This window comes from Hemicordylus capensis, chromosome 4 (genome assembly GCF_027244095.1).
Source record: "Hemicordylus capensis ecotype Gifberg chromosome 4, rHemCap1.1.pri, whole genome shotgun sequence".
Classification (NCBI taxonomy): Eukaryota; Metazoa; Chordata; class Lepidosauria; order Squamata; family Cordylidae; genus Hemicordylus; species Hemicordylus capensis.
This window is the reverse complement of record NC_069660.1, coordinates 278,376,411-278,389,988: the sequence shown is the minus strand read 5'-3', so window position 1 is coordinate 278,389,988 and position 13,578 is coordinate 278,376,411. Positions and strand designations below refer to the sequence as shown.

At 42.1% G+C, this 13,578-nt stretch overlaps 1 protein-coding gene across 4 annotated transcripts in view; it reads right to left on the bottom strand.

Annotated features, from left to right (window-relative positions):
- The window catches only part of CNBD1 (cyclic nucleotide binding domain containing 1), a 275,403-nt gene that overhangs the window by 106,775 nt on the left and 155,050 nt on the right, over nucleotides 1-13,578 (bottom strand). The window lies entirely within an intron of this gene.

Genomic DNA, 13,578 nt, shown 5'->3' with positions numbered 1-13,578 from the left:
TTATAACCAATTTGATGAGTACAAAATGAAAAAGTACAAAATGAAACATTTTATTCTAAAATGTAAATTTGCACCTGGAAACTGAGGGTGAGCTCCACTGTAAACTATGATGTTGCATATATGGTACATAAAGTAGTAGTATAATAAAAATAGATACAAATTTGTAGATTTTGTTTGATATGTTAGTACTGTCTTGCATCCACTTCTACCTCAATTATCTCTTACAATAATAAGATATTTTCTGTATTTTGAAAGGCAACAGTTGACTTTAAATGATATGAATTTTGAAAAGGCAAACATTCAAATTAACGAGAATCCACATACACGGCACTTGGTTTTAAGGATTCTGAACTGTTAGAAATGCAAACATGAACCAACACATATGCATACTTTCAGACAGCATATTAGGTTGGGTGATGGAAATGGAGGGGAAAGCAAGGTCTATGAGTTTATGGAATAGCCTCCCCAGTAAGGTTCTCCTGGCTTCATCAGTTAGTTCTTTTAGACGCCAGGTAAAGGCCTTTTTGTTTACTCAGGTGTTTTAAACTTTAAATTTTGATCTGATTTTAACTGATAATAAAAAGCTCTTTTAAATATTGTTTTGTATTGTATTTTGTATTCTCTCCCCCCAGCCCTCTTCCTTTTTTGGTCTGTTATGATTTAATGTGTTGTGTGTTTTTATCTCATGTTTTATAGTGTGTTGTAAGTCACACCCAGAGAACAATTTGTTATGGGTTGTCTAACAAATAAAGTGTGTTTGTTTGTTTGTTTGTTTTAAAAAGTATTATTGTTGTTGTTGTTATTGTTGTTGTTTACACAGTCAGAAAGGTGTTATTGACTGGTTTGTTTTATACAGACATCGATTCCTTACCAAGGACCTGGGATGGCTGAATTTTATTATCAATAGTGTTGCTGTTACTATTATAGATATTGTCGCAGAATATAGGCTGTTCCCAGTAAAGCTGCTTTTTGTAATTGGCTGATGGTGATTTCTGTGGCCCATATGATGCTGAGGTGCTCTTCAAGGTGCTGTGGAATTGCATCTAGGGAGCCAATTACTACTGGTATTATTATTATATTATTATTTCTTGTTTACACAGTCAGACAGGTGTTATTGACTGGTTTGTTTTATCCAGACATCGAGTCCTTCCCAAGGACCTGGGATGCCAGAATTTTATTGTCAATGGTTATAGATATCGTCGCAGAATATAGGCTGTTCCCAGTAAAGCTGCTTTTTGTAATTGGCTGGTGGTGATTTCTGTGGCCCCTATGGTGTTGAGGTGCTCTTCAAGGTCTTTTGGAACTACACCCAGGGCGCCAATTACCACTGGGATGATTTTGGTCTTTTTCTGCCACAGCCTTTCAATTTCAGTTTGTAGATCTTTGTATTTGGTGATTTTTTTCTGTTTCTTTTTCTTCTATTCTGCTATCCCCTGGTATTGCTATGTCAATTATTTTGACTTGTTTTTCTTTCTTCTCGACTACAGTTATATCTGGTGTATTGTGTGGCAGATGTTTGTCTGTTTGTAGTTGGAAGTCCCATAATATTTTTACATCTTCATTTTCTTCAACTTTTTCAGTTTTATAGTCCCACCAGGTTTTGGCTACAGGTAGCTTGTATTTTTTGCAGATGTTCCAGTGTATCTTCCCTGCTACTTTGTCATGCCTTTGTTTGTAGTCAGTCTGTGCGATCTTTTTACAACAGCTGATTAGGTGGTCCACGGTTTCATCTGCTTCTTTACAAAGGCGGCACTTGCCGTTAGTGGTTGATTTTTCTACTTTTGCTCTTATTGCATTTGTTCTTAGTGCGTGTTCTTGTGCAGCCAGTATTAAACCCTCTGTTTCTTTCTTCAAGTTGCCATTCTTAAGCCATTGCCAGGTCTTGGTGATGTCTGATTTTCCACTTATATTGTGCAAATATTGACCATGCAGTGGCTTATTTTTCCATTTTTCTGCTTGGTCCTTGACTTGTTCTTTCTTGTAGGCCTGCTTTGTTTCATTGGTGTTGAATAGTTTCGCGTTATTGGCCATTTGAAGTGCATCTTCTGCACTGTCCTTTATATATTCTGCAAGGCCTCTTGTCTCCTCCTCTACTGTTTGATGGACTTGCAGCATCCCTCTTCCACCTGAGCTGCGAGGGAGGTATAGCCTATCTACGTCACTGCAGGAGTGCAGAGCATGATTGATGGTCATTATTTTCCTGGTCTTACGATCTAGCGTCTCTAGCTCTGCCTGGGTCCAGTCTATTATTCCTGCAGTGTATCTGATAACAGGTATAGCCCAGGTGTTTATGGCGTGTATGGTGTTCCCGCCATTGAGTTTGGACTTTAGAATTTTTCTAACTCTCCTGATGTATTCACTTCCAATTTTTCTTTTAACTTCAGCGTGTGAAGTTAATGAAAGAAAAATTAAAGATAGCGTCATAGTATTCGTGCTGTCCCAAGTAGTGTGGCCTTTTGTAGTTGATGTGTTGTAATTTTATCAGTGCCAAAGGTGTCAAGATGGTGTTCAAGTTCTTTTGGTACTGCACCAAGGGCATCAACAACTATTGGCACCACTAATTTTTTCTTTTTCCAGAGCCGCTCACTTTCAATCTGAAGGTCCTTGTATTTAGTTATTCTCTCCATTTGTTTTTCATCAACTCGTCTATCCTCTGGGATTGCAATATCAATTATCAGAACCCAATTCTTCTTGATGACTTTCAGATCCAGCGTATTGTGCACCAAATACCCATCAGTTTGTATTCAAAAATCCCAAAGGATTTTTGCCTCCTTATTTTTTGTGACCTTCTCACTTGCATAATTCCACCAATTCTTGCTTGCTGGCAATTTGTAATTCTTGCAAAAGTTCCAGTGGATTATTTCAGCAACTTTGTTGTGTCTTTCCTTATAATCAGTCTGAGTGATTTTCTTACAAAACATACAAGGTGCTCAACAGTCTCATCTGCTTCCTTGCATAACTGACACTTACTCTCTTTCTGGGTCTTATCAATTACTGCTTTTATAATTGTTCATAGTGATTGTTCCTGTGCTGCAAAAATGAGACCTTCCGTTTCTTTCTTCAGTGTCCCCTTCTTTAACCTCTGCCATGTTGTGCTATTGTTGACTTTCGATTGTTTGTCATTAAAGAACTGGCCTTGCAATGGTTTGTTGTGCCATTTCTCTCATCGATTCCTCATCTGCTGTTTCTTGTATTCATCCTTTGATTCCTTTATTTTCAACAGCCCTGTTTTAGGACTGTTGAAGATTATGATTGTTATGATAATGATTGCTATTACTATTATTATTGTTGTTGTTGTTATATGAACTGTATATTATAATATATTATTATATGTACTCCTAATCCTAACTGTGCAACAAAGTCCTATAATCAGAAACAAGTCCCACTGATTTCAGTGGAATTGACTCCAAGTAAATGGGTATAGAACTGCAGCCCTAATCAGTCAAGTATTGTTCATACAGTAAGATTCAGCTGCTGATTTTCTCAATTCTTTATTTATTTATTTAGCATATTTTTATACTGCCCACAACCTGGATCTCTGGGCAGTTTACAGTTAAAAACGTTTAAACATTAAATCAATAAAACAATTAAAATCATGTAAACATTAAAACCATTAACATTAAAATCATTTAAAAATCCAACATTAAAATATTAAAACTTTTTAACATTGTTTAGTCATTGTTATAGCAGCCAAGTATTTTCATGGTGTTCACAATGGTGGACCAAAAAAGCATATTTGTACCTGAAAATCATCGCCTTGTTTATTAGTGAAGTGCATTCATGTGCAGACATCCACTGTGACTAAATGGTGGGGGTGTCTCTACAAAACAGAACAACCCTGATTCACCAAAATCAGATCAGAACAACCCTGATCAGATCAGATCAGAACACAGATCAGATCAGATCAGAACTCTGATTCACCAAGAGATCCTTCCCAAAACTGGCTGGGGCAAGGATGTTCATTCCACCTCATTTCATTCTGCCTGGAAAAATCCTATGCAGCAGTGAGCAGTAGTATGAAGGCATAAGCATTATGCTTACCAAGGAGTTAGTATTGGTGGCAGCACACATCCTCCCACTTCTTCACACACAAAGGAAGCAAGTTTTTTTTAAATTCCCCTTTCCTTTCCTCCCTTAAGCACTTTATCGTAGGTGCTCGCTAATTATCCACATACCCTACCGATTTAATAATGGCCACCATGCACCTAGAGCCATACATAACCACCATATATCAACCTGCCCAGATGTAGAGATTAGCCTTGGAGGCCCTTCTTTGGGTTTCTGCTTCCTATTCCACCAGAGAGACAGTCTGCAGGGACCCCAAAGTGAGGCTTTTTCTGTGGCAGTGTCTCATTTGTGAAGTGCCCTCCCTAGGGAGGCTCACGAGTCTGTTTTCATTTCAGTAGTGAGTGACACACAGGGACACCTCAATGGTGTAGTTTGTAATGATGTCATCCACCCTGATCCAAGATGGTGGATGCATGAAGATATGAGGTGCAAGAGATCTAAGTTGTGGACTTTGATTTGAATCAAATTTAGACCAGTTGTAGAGACAGTGAAGGGAAAGTAGGCTGATTAGTTCTTAATACAACAACTTATTAAAAATGGTATTTTACTGCTTGATGTTTGTTTTAATTGTGTAAGCCATCCTGGAATGCTTTTATTTGAAGAGAAAGACAAAAATAGTATAAATAAATGCTTAGTAAATATCTAGGCATTGTCATACAGATTATGAATGGCTGCTTCTCTGAAGTACACCACATAAAAACCATATTCTGAAAACAAACTACATTAGGGGAAATATGCTCATTATCACTTGTGAAGTATTCAGCTAACTATCCTGATGCTACATTTTGAGTTAAGGTACTTATGGAGCACACTTTGGCATCAGGATCAATAGTATAGATTGTTGGATGCCATTATTAAGCCATTTTTTCCTACACTTAAAATTTGTGATTTCCTACAGTATCATTATTCTGAAATAGGACTTTAACTCCATGGCTCATTTAAATAAAGCCTCCCCCAAAGTCTAAAGTGCTACCAGAAGGCACTTATTGCTTAATGCTAACACTATCCCTTTGATGTGAAGTAATTCTGGAATTAAAAAGTGGTAGTACTTGTTATTGAATACACTCATTTATTATTAAAACTCCCATCAAAAAGCAATCATATTAATCCTGTGAATACTTTAATCTCATTTCAGCAAAGTAGCCTGATTTAAAACATTCACGCACTGAACAGAGAATACATTTAAAGATCATGAAACATACATGAGGAATCTGTAAAATATTTTGGTGATTTCTATAATATATATGAATGTATACACATGTTACATACACACAAGTATTGTTAATGGAACTGCTCTGGAGTGCTGGCTAAACATTCCAATCAGGCTTTTGGGCTAATGTGGAGAATCCGTGTGATTATATGGAGCAGTTCACCAAAGTATCAATCAAAGCAAAGTTTTGGTCTGGAAAATGACGAGTAGGTGGATGTGCAATACAGTCAGATTTATTTAAGGATAAAAGGATAAAAGAGACAAGTTGTTCTAGTAAGAACTAATCAGCCTACTTTCACTGTCTCTACAACTGAACTAAATTTGGTTCAAAACAAGGTTCACAAGTTAGATCTTTTGCACTACGAATGTTCATGCATCCACCATCTTGGATCAGGGTGGATGACATTATTTCAAACTATACCATTGAGGTGTCCCTGTGTGTCACTAACTACAACTGTATCAAATTTGGTTCAAATGGGTTAGACAGTCCTCAGATTAGTGCACTTACACCTTAAAAGTTCACATGTCCACCATCTTGGATCAAGGTGGAGGACATCATCATAAACTACATTATTGGGACATCTCTATGTGTCCATACAGCTGTATAAAATTTGGTTCAAATCAGTTAGACTGTCCACAAGTTATTGCACTTGTGCCTCAAAAGTTTACGTATCTGCCATCTTGAATTGTGTTGGATGACATTGTCACAATCTATGCTGTTGAGGTGTCCTATGTGTCCCTACAGCTGTAGCAAATTTGGTTCAAATCGTTTAAGAGGTTCACAAGTTAGCCCACTTGCACCTCCAAAGTGCATGTGTCCACCACCTTGGATCAAGGTGGATGGCATCAACACAAACTATGCCACTGAGGTGTCCCTGTGTGTCACTCACTGCAACTGTATGCAATTTGGTTTAAATCGGTTAGACAGTCCACAAATTAGCCCGCTTGTGCCTCAGATGTTCACGTGGCTGCCATCTTGGAGTGGATGACATCATCACACTCCACACCATTTGGGCATCCCTGCGTGTCCCTACAGGTATAGGAAATATGGTTCAGATTGGTTAAGCGGTTCACAAGTTAGCCCACTTGCACCTCAAAAGTTTACGTGTCCACCATCTTGGATTGGGGTGGATGGCATCATTACAAACTATGCCGTTGAGATGTCCCTGCATGTCACTCACTGCCATTGTATGCAATTTGGTTTAAATCAGTTAGACAGTCCACAAATTAGCCCACTTGCACCTCGGATGTTCACACAGCTGCCAACTTGAATTGGAGTGGATGACATCATCACACACCATGCCATTTGGGTATCCCTATGTGTCCCTACAGCTGTAGCAAGTTTGGTTCAAATTGATTAAGCAGTTCACAAGTTAGCCCACTTGCGCCTCAAAAGTTTATGCATCCACCATCTTGGATCAGGGTGGATGACATCATTCCAAACTATGCCGTTTAGGTGCCCCTATGTGTCCCTACAACTGTACACGATTTAGTTCATATTGGTCCAAGCGTTGTGAAGTTGATAGGGGGGACACATGGAGACACACACAGAATATCAGGTGATCTCATAAGCCTACTGGAAAGTAGGTTTTAAAAGGTGATTAGGCAAAACAATAAAATTCTAACTGGCAGTAATAACAAGAATCTCACGTAGAGGCATTTTAGCTTAAGGTCCCAATTGTCAATAAACCAGCTTAAGGATTACTGGAGAAAGGACTAAAAAGCAGGCTTAAAGGAGGAAAGCGGAGTGGGGTGGAGAGTTTTAAAGGGATAGGAACTTAATATTTCTGGTCCTGATCTGCTGGTGCCTTCACTGCACTTGCAGAGAAATACCCAGGCAGACCTTCTCACAGGAGTAGAGCAGAAAGGCAGGAAAAAGAAGAGGCAAGTGGTGCAGCATAGCTACCCCCAGGCTGAAGAACCAGCATGGAATAGGTCCATGTAAGTGTGGAGACAGGGTCCTTTCTCCTTGGGTTTAGGGTAGGTTCTGAGAGCTCCCTGGGTGCTCTGAGTACTCTAAACATGTGTTTGGATCTGAGATACAAATAGACAAATTCAGGCCCTGAGGCAGTGCACAAGTCAAGCACCCTGGCTGGAGGGGCTGAAACCCGTGTGGAACAAAGGAATTCATGTTTGCATGAATTCATCAACTTGGGTGTAATCTTGGGGAACAAAAGGAGGATTGGTTTGGAAGGAAGTGTATATGTAAGTCTGAATGGGGAAACGTAACGCTTATCTGCCAACCGGGATGTCTCCAAGTGGAGAGAGCAGGGGCGTATCTATGGTGGGGCAGGCAGGGCATGTGCCCCGGGTGCCACTTGAAGGGGGGCGCCATTTTAAAAAATTTTTAAAAAATTTAAATGACCACTGAAAGCAAACTGGCCACTGTGCATGCTCAAACAGCCTCTGTGAGGCCCTAGGCCATGCCAGGCCTTGCAGAGGCCATTTGAGCATGCACAACAGCTATTTTGTTTTCAGCAGCCTTTAAAAAAAATTTTTAAATGGCCACCACACATTCTCAAATGGTCCCTGTGAGGCCCTGGAGGCTAGCGGGGGAAGAGGGAACTTTTGCAGACTCCCACCATGCCCTTTAGGAAGCCCACCGGAGGGGCTACAGGTTAAAAAAAATTTTTTTAATATAATATAAGTCACTGTACACATATTCAGATTGGCACTATGTACAGAGAATCAGGGCTTGTGAATACTGAGTTGAAGCTTATGAGCTAGGATTGTAATTATTTGCTCTTACTTTGCTTCTTGTGATAAGTGAGTTAAATGTGATGGCTTAATAATATGGCTATTAATGGTGAGTTTGTCTTTGAATCAGTGTTAAATCCTTAGTATTAAGGCCCACTGGGAGATTCTTGCTCTCTTTCTCTCATTTTAATTGTCTTTCTGAAATGCTAGAATATATTCCAAGCAGTGACACAGTTTACTCTGCATATCCTTTAATTATTTTCAGAGTATCTGGGAAAAGTCAAATTCTCCATTTATTTTTAAAACTTGTGTAATAGTGATGCTACAATGCATAGTAGAGAATTAGACAGGCACTTATGTTTAGTTGTCCAAGTACACCTCCACATAGTATTTGGGTATTTCATGAGCCCCAGCATACTGAAATTTGTAGTTTTTCAGCATTTTTGGGTCTGGCTACGTCCACTGCTAAAGTTCACAATCCCATGAGCTCAAGTTTCCAAGATGGAGGCTGGGAGCCCATAGCTCCGAATCACATGTAGGGGTGCTTACCGCCTCCCCCAAATAAGCTATTCTGGCAACAGTATGCACATGTGTGTGCACACAGAACATACTAACAAATACAGCTTGCATTCTGCAGATACAGATGTGTTCCTGGCTACCCCTGGAAAGCCCACTTTCTGCAGCCCAACTTCCTCTAGCCTTCTGTTTGGTCACATGAGGCATTTCTCTTGTTGAAGTCTTGCTGAAGCCACAGCAGATCATCCTTTGCTCAATCTTCATCTTGTTCAAGGACATGGAGTGACACATACCACATATCCTCCCACACATTTAATTTTCTCCCTACTCACTGCTGTTCTGCATTTTTCAATTATTTGCTCCAAAACTGTCAAACATAAGCCTCATCCAGATGCTATTTTAAAAGGAGGCTGTACCTGAGTACAGCCTCCAAAAGCTTACTGAAAGTCTTGTGCAATGCATCAATCATTCAACAGTCCCAATGTGCCCCATACATTTACAGTGTTTGCCTAAAGAGGTGTACACTGTAAGTGTGATGGCAGCTACTTCCTGTTTTTGGACTACAGCTCCCATAATCTCCAGCCACAGTGGCCAGTAGCCAGGGATTATGGAAGTTGTAGGCCAGCAGGAGGGCTGAAGTTGAACAGTCCTGTATTAGTGCCTCCTAGGGATGTGCACGGACCAGTCCGGAGGCCATGTTAGAGGCCTCCGGATAGGTCCGGAGCCGGACTGGTCCGGTCTGGAGGTCCGGCACCGAGGGGGGGGTCTCCCTTTAAGGGCGGGGGGGTAGAACTTACCCCTCCTGCCGCTCTTCCCCCTCCAGCGCTGTAGTGATAAGCGAAGATTTGGGGGCGGCAGCGTTCTTCGCTGCCGCCCCTGCTCCCGTCGTTGTTTGTAAAGGCTTTGGAAGGGTTTCAAGAGCAGCACGCATGCGCCCGTCGCCACCGTGCGCGCGCATGCCACCTACATCACACGCAGCGTGCGTGCGTGACGTAGGCGGGGCAGTGTGCGTGTGACATAGGCGGGGTGCGCGCGCATGGCGGCGACAGGCGCGCACCGCTGCACGCACATGCGTGCTGCTCTTGAAACCCTTCCGAAGGCTTTACAATCAACGATGGGGGCAGGGGCGGCAGCAAAGAATGCTGCCACCCCAAAAACTTTGCTTATCACTACAGCGCCAGAGGTGGAAGAGCGGTGGGAGGGGTAAGTTCTACCCCCCCCCGCCCTTAAAGGGAGACCCCCCCCTCGGTGCCGGTCCGGACCAGTCCGGACCATGCACATCCCTAGTGCCTCCCTAATGCCAGTGGGAGGGGAACGCACAAAGAATTGTTCCTGCCATGTCAGTCACTGTTAAAAGCCCATCCCAGTCTGGATCTTCCAATTCAAGTAGTAATATGGGACAAAAAGAGCAAAAGAAGGCACTGTAGCTATAAGTCCACCAAACCCAGCATCTCCCATGGGTAAGTGTCCCCATGGGACACTCACAGCAGTAACATCAGATACCACGAGTCCTTCTAAATAAGGAGTTTCTTTCCTTCTCCTACCCCAGTCCCACACTGCAGTTTAGAACAGACTCCAGTTGTAGAAACTGCTCCCCAAAACAGATCAGATTTATTGCTCCTTGTGAGAATAATTAAGCTGAAACAGAAACTAACTCTTATTTTCACTTTCCAAACCTTTCCCCTCTCCCCACACAGTGCTACCTAGTGGCCCTGAACTATATGCAACTATTACTACACTCAGGGACATAGCGATAACTAAGCAGATAGGTTCAAAGAACCTGAGCCCCAAAGCTCCTTAGGGCCCCCCAGCCCCAGCCTTCCCTATTGTCTTCATTATCTCCCTCACTCCGAGAGCCGCTGGGGAGAGAGGCACACACGGGCCACCTCTCCCCTAGCTACTCCCCTGACCACACTCTTATGCATAACTAATTAAGCTACCTTCTAAGACGCACCATGCTATCAGAGGAGGCCTCTATAAGTATTTTCTATACAGTCACATTTGTATTACTTGGGGGGGGGAATCCAAACCGGGAGGGTAGAATACTTTTTAAAAATGGCCAGATTCATTCAAAGAAATGAATAACTTGCATATCTAACATTTTCAGATGTGCTGCCTTCTAGCAATGGATTTATTGTTAGGTTTTATTGTTGTTCTTTCTGTGCCTAACTGATTTACAATATTTGCTGGAAACAAATTTCCTCTTCTTTCTTCCTAATTTGGCTTTATTATCTTATAGAATGCACATTGAGGCAGCATGTAACAACTGTGCTATTCCCATCATTTAATTAATGTACATAATAGATCAAAAATGCCACAAATAGAAGAAAGGTCTTTAGACTATGTTGTCTTCAGAAATGTATTGTGCCTGGCACTTCACTCCTAACACTGTTGGCTAATATGTAAGCCCCGTTAATGTCAACTGAATGAATTCAGCTGCAGGAAATGCAGGGGCTTGGGCTGCCCTCGGTATTGTGAAGATGCGTGGAATCTGATTTTAACAGAAGACATTCACCATTGGAGATATATTGCTGAAAAATGATGTGTTTCACTCAAGAAATCCAAGCCTGTTGCTAATATGAAGCAGAAAAAACCAATGACTCGGCCTGGGACACCCTGTTTGAAGCTCATGGTCAAGGCTGCAAATATGCATCAGCACAAGTGCAGGAAAGCGACAAAAGATCTCACGGGAAAAGCCAATAAGACAGCAGTGTTAGAGCAGCATGCACACCACCTATTCAGTCACAAGGAGAATATGGCATTGTTGGTTTAAAAAAGAAAAGCCCATTGCTTCATGGTCTTACAAGGCTTGACCAATAGCACATACTGATGTTGTGTTATTGTCTACTTGTAGCCAGCCAATTCCATGTTACTCTTCAGCCCTATTCAGACAGTGAGGTGATTCTCACAACCAGCTGAAACCGGGCTAAGGGAGCCCAGCCCAGTTTCGGCTGGTCATGTGCAGCAACAGGAGCCACATGGCTCCTGGTGGCAACCCTGCCGAAATGCCCTCCCCCTTAAATGAGGTTAACGGAGCGCACACTTTGTTAACCCCGTTTTCTTGGTCATGTGTTTGCCACGGCCACTTGCAGCCATGACGGGCACGCTCAGGGAGTGGGGCTCCCAATAATAATGTGTGATGCATTATTGGGGCTCTGGGGGGCAGGGCGCCACATGGCGGTGCTCACCTTCGCCTCACCCCTGGAGCTGCCGGGTGCCGCAACCAGTGCAAGAGCACCTGGGCAAAACCTCTGCTCATCTAGGCGGACGATCTGCCCACCCAGGGAGTTCATTGTGATCGTCTGCGGGGAGGTAAGGTAAGCACTTTCGGGCTTCCTCCCTGTATAACAGGATAGCCCTTCCCACTTGATTGTGGGAAGAGCTTCATTATATGTGTGTACAGCAGTGGTAGCACCAGCAAAAAATTTGAGGGGGGCACAAAAGGAGTACAGTGCATTTATGGGTGGTTTTGCTGGGCCCCACGTATCAGAATTCTGAAACTGAAAGGGGGGGATAGTGGGGGGAGGAATCCTTGTCTGAGTAGTTTGCCCCATGGAGCTGCCCTCGGTGTACAGATGTCGTGTTTTTGTGTGAATGACTCTACATGCATGTATGTCAAAAGTGACTCTGGGCCCAGGTCCCTCAAATATAGGGTATAGATAGGAAGCATACTACTGTATATACATTGAACATAACAGGGCTTTTCTTAGACAAACATTTGAAGAAGTTCTCTGCCAAACCCTTCTGTTCATTTCAGTGATGTCTGCATGAGGGAGAATTCGAAAGTCTGCTGTATGTGGTCATGGAGCCAAGAGAGTCAATGCAAAAGAGAGTCAGTGCCAACAAATGGGTCCCGTTTAAACCGGTCCAATTTAGGCTGGAAATGAAGAGTAATACCTGTTGAAATCTTCATTGCTTCCTCACCAGGTCTAGCCTGTGATGGTAGCCTGTGAGGAAATTATGGAGAGCCCAGCAGAAGTAATTCCATTTGGGTGGTTGCAAAACTGCAATAGAAGCAACAAAGGCAGCAAGCAAAGACCAATAAAACCAAAGCATAATTCAGTGAATAAAACAGTTTAAAAGGCCATGCCACACATGTGCATTACATGGCCTTTGCTAACTGACCAAAGAGTCACGGTTTATAGTAGTGATTCTCTTATATTTAGCAAGTGAGGAGCAACTGTCCCCATTCAATCCTAGAGCAGGGTTCCTTAAGTGGTTGTTGTGGGTGTCTACCTTATGACTCTTGCTTATCACACACACACACATGCACACACACACCTACATGTGGTCTTCTATGGACAGTAGGTTAAAGAAGTCCCAAATAACCCTTATGGCAGATCTTATAGCTGCAGTGATGCAATGATGCCTAAAACATCATCATGTTGTGATACAGGACTCTCAATTTCTCTGAGGGACCAGGTAGCTGCTAGAAAATGCCAAAGAATAATTACAGTACTGAAGAATAGTTGAGGAACTTCTAAAAATGCTAAGGAAGAGAAATTGTTTATTATGGCTGCATTCTCACAAACATGGCATTCCATCCATGTGGAATGCATTCCCCGTGGTTATATAAGAAGACTAGCTTCCTTGGAGGCCTTCAAGAGAGCCTTCAAGACCCATCTTTTTAGCCTGGCTTTTTAGGGATGTGTGACTTGATTCAGGTACAAATCAATTTGTACCCAAATCTAGCTAATTTGGGTGATTTGGAGACAGAACAAATCGTCCCATGGCCCAATGACTAGATTCAAGTCCAAATCAATTTGTGCCAGATTCAATTAGAATTGATTCGAGATTCCAATCCCTCCTACTAATTTCCCCAAAAGTGGAGTTATGGAGCAAAATGTGTAGTCACTATTTTTCAAGTGTTTGGATTCTTCTGTGCATAATAACTTTTCCTCATAATGAATCCCTATGAGGATTCTTATACACACCTTCATTTCTTCTATTCATTTTGACTGTCTTTTGACAGTGCCAACTGTCAAATGCCATGTGCCAGCTACACCCCAAGGCGGTGGGGTACTACTCAGTTTATGTTCTATGAATTTTTTCAAGTGTTTAGAGTCTTTGGTGTCTAATAACCTTTC